The sequence below is a fragment of the Chiloscyllium plagiosum genome, chromosome 9 (assembly GCF_004010195.1).
Source record: "Chiloscyllium plagiosum isolate BGI_BamShark_2017 chromosome 9, ASM401019v2, whole genome shotgun sequence".
NCBI lineage: Eukaryota > Metazoa > Chordata > Chondrichthyes > Orectolobiformes > Hemiscylliidae > Chiloscyllium > Chiloscyllium plagiosum.
In genome coordinates this window covers 102,127-105,961 of record NC_057718.1, presented here as the reverse complement: position 1 = coordinate 105,961, position 3,835 = coordinate 102,127, and the positions used below count along the sequence as shown (strand labels likewise).

General features: G+C 38.2%; 1 long non-coding RNA gene across 1 annotated transcript; it reads left to right on the top strand.

Annotated features, from left to right (window-relative positions):
• The first annotated feature begins 513 nt into the window (after window positions 1-513).
• LOC122552525 lies at window positions 514-2,116 on the top strand. Its single transcript, XR_006312411.1, has 2 exons — window positions 514-660; window positions 1,496-2,116. It is a non-coding gene; the product is annotated as an uncharacterized LOC122552525 (long non-coding RNA).
• The last annotated feature ends 1,719 nt before the right edge of the window (window positions 2,117-3,835 follow it).

Sequence of the window (3,835 nt, the reverse complement as noted above, 5' to 3'; positions counted from 1 at the left end):
AATGGATTGAGTCAATAGCCAGAGACTTTTCCCCAGGGAAGGATTGACTGGAACGAGGGATCATAGCTTTAAGATATTAGGAGGAAGGTGTAGATGAGCTGTCAGAGGTAGGTTATTTACACAGAAAGTTGTGAATGCATGGAATACGTTGCCAGCTGTGGTGGTGGAAGCAGAGTCATAAGGGACATTTAAGGAACTGCTGGGTATGCACATGGATAGCAGTGAATTGAGGGGTGTGTAGGTTAGGTTATTTTATTTTAGATTCCGAATAACCCTCGGCACAGCATCATGAGCCGAAGGACCTGTTCTGTGCTGTACTTTTATATGTTCTATGAAAGAGGGATATTGGAGAGATGGGACACGGAGAAACATTGTAGAATTTATTAGCTGGATATAAAGTGAGAAGAGGCAAGAGAGAGAGAGACAGACAAAGATTTAAGGACTTTTGTCCAAAATGTCGATTTTCCTGCTCCACAGACGCTGCCTGACCTGCTGTGCTTTTCCAGCACCACTCTCATCTAAACTCTGGTTTCCAGTATCTGCAGTCCTCACTTTTGCCTAGAGAGACAAACAGACAGACAGAGAATATAGATGAGGAGATGTCAACATAGAGAAAACCAGATTATCAGCAGAAGTGGATGTACTTCGCTTTTTGTTTTGGTAATTCCTATGTTTCAAAATCTTTTGTACAGTGTATTTGCAACAAATATATTTAAATGTTAGGTCTGATACCAGAAGTTTTTATCTCCAATAATATTCTCCCAGTTGATGTATATTCTTATTGGGTCTGGCAATGCCTTTATTTTATTATTCTCAAGCACGTCATCACAGCTGTCCATGAATTTTCCATCAGTCTCTCTGCCAACATGCACACCTGATGCTTGGTGATATTGACACATAAATGTGTGAGAGCTCCATTTCCTGTCACCCACATCATGAACCACATATTTCCCATGCAAGGTAGTTATCTAGAGTAAGTATAGCACCAATGTAGTGGCAAACATTTGCAGTGGTCCACATGCTGGACAGAAAGTCTAGTTAAATGAGTGACACACTAGTATGGCCTGCATATCTAGCTAAGCAATTCAGTTCAGTCTTCAACTGGCTGGAAGTTCAACAGAGAGCTGTGTGGAAGCTCTCTCTCTCTCTTTCTGCCCTTCAACGTCAACCTGCAAGCGTGTGTTCCATTCATACTGGTTTTTGAAGGGCGTTTGCTTATTGGGACTGTTCTGTATATTCGGAACAGCATAATTAATTCTAGTTAGATAGGTCGAGTTCTGTAGTGGTTCTTTATTCTGTTCTTTGTGTTTCATTGTGTTATATTGTGAATAATTTTTTTTCTGTTTTAAAGTCTAGTAGTCAACCTAGCTAACTTAATCTGGGTAATTTTCACTGTACCCTTACCAAAACAAATTGCAAAGTTATGATCTGAGCTGCCTGATTAAGAATATTTTGTGTGGTCTGGCTTAGTCCAAAACAATCTTTTGTGTTGCAGCTTCATCAATGTCTTCTGGAAGTCCAGATATATCGCATCTTCAGGATCCTCATCATCCACCTTGCTTGTTAGAACTTCAAAGAGCTGAAGCAAATAATTCTAATATGATTTAGCCATCACAAAACCACACTGACTCTGATGTACTGTGGTTTGACTTTTCAAATCTCCTGTTGTTGATTCCTTGAGAACAGATTCTAAACATTTGCCTGAAATTCAAATAGTTGGCTCGCTATTTTTAAATTCCCTGTTGAAGATGTTTATTCTAAGTTCTTCCATTTTTGTAGCCTCTACCATTCCCTTTAAATTTATGTGTAATGGGCACAAGGCTTTAAAAGATCTGCTTCGATTGCTTTGTAAGAGGCATCAGTGGCTGAATGAATTCATTCTGTCCCTGGTATATAAACTCAATGTGATCAGAAGACCAAATTGAATACCATTCTGTAAAGGAGCTTTTGGGCGTAGTGACCATAGTACATTGAATTTTATATGACGCCTGAGAACAAAACATTTTTATTTTGATTTGAAATTACAGTTATAAACTTCAGTCCATGCAAGTCATGAAGGTATAAGAGGTAAATTGGCTTCAGTGAATTGGAAAAATACATTAAAAAATTAATGGAATACAGGCAGTGAGTCTTATTTATACAAACATTGTAAAGTGGACAGTATACATATATATCTCCCAGGTGCAAACAGCAAAGACAAGGTAATTCAATGATACTTAACAAAAGAGGTTAGGAGTAGAATTAGATCAAAGGAAGTAGCTTAGGAAAGGGCCAGATATTCTGGTAAGCCATGGATTCAGAGAAATTTAAGACACAGCAAAAAAGGATCAATAAACTGATAAGAAAATCAAAAATAGAACAAGAATGCAAACTAACAAAAACCATAAAAACTTTGGAAAATCATCTTTCGATATTTGAAAAGAATATGAAAGCATGGTCAACTGTGGAATAGTGAATGTGCGGACATGGTAATGTACTGTACCAAACAGATAAATCACAGGAAAACAAAACAATTACTTTGTGTCCATCTTCATGGAGGAAGATCCAGCAAATCTCTCAGAAATATAAAGTGACCTAGGGATTTGTGTAACTAAAGAATAAAAACATTCATATCAGTAACGAGGTAGTATATGAAAACAGCTGCATTGAGCATTGATAAGTCTGACAGACCAGGAGTACTTCTTACCAGAATTTCAGAGCAAACAGAAATAGACATATTGATTGCATTTGGGGATCCCTGTGTTATTTTCTTATACATCTTGCAAAGGCAGGAAACCATTCTGGACAATTGGAAGGTTATAAAAGTAATCCAATGGTTTAAGAATGGAAGAAGAGGGGGAGTAGCGAACTGCAGACCAGTCAACTTGCCATCCATAGCCAGAAATCTGTTGGAGTCTGCGATAAAGGGTGTGATATTCGATGTTTAGAAGGTAACAGCAAAATTGGAGAGAAGGATTATGCATTTATGAAAGCAAAATCCGAATTGACGATAATTGTTTCAAGGAGTTTCTCGCAGGTTTGAATGTATAGTTGGATATTCACTTGGTTGGTGAAAGGTAATATGGAAAGGTAAAAGTTAGGTTTACCTTCATTTAAAGGAAATTGTGATACAGAAGTAAATACCTCTTGCAACAGTTGTGTAAAGTATGGCGAGACTATACACAATACTCCAGTTACAGTTATGATGTCCCAATATAAGAAAGAGTATACTAACAACAGCGGAATCACATTTTACAGATTGATCCCTCAAATGGCAAGATTATCTGATGAGGAAACTCACCCTGTGTTTTCTGGTGTCTCAAACAATCAGCGGTGATTGCAGTGAAACTTTAAAAAAAATCACATAGACAGGTGTGACTGACGCAGGAGCATGGAGAACTGCTGGCAGGCAAAATTAGGGAGAGCGCAAAGATATTCTACACGCAGGTCAAGTGGAACAGAATAATCAGGAAGCAATTAGGGCTGACTAAGAACCAAAGAAGCAATCATTTCATGAAGCTGGAGAACATTGGTAAATTCTTATTTGAGTGTTTCGCATCTGTTTTATTTGGGAGAAGGAGGTTACAAGTACAGATTTCAAGAAGTTGGATTGCAAAGCTCTTGAGCAGATTGATGTAAGATATGAGAAGAGATGGTTTGGCTGGTGTAAAATTGGACAAATATCCAGGTCCTGATAAGTTATATATCTGACTGCTGTGGGAGACAAGGGAGGGAAGACTCTGATTCAAATGTTTAATTCATATCTGATCACGGGGAGGTGTCAGAGAACTGAGGAACAGCTAATGGAGTTCCGCTTTACAGGAAGGATGGTGGAGATAGAGCAGACCATCTCAGA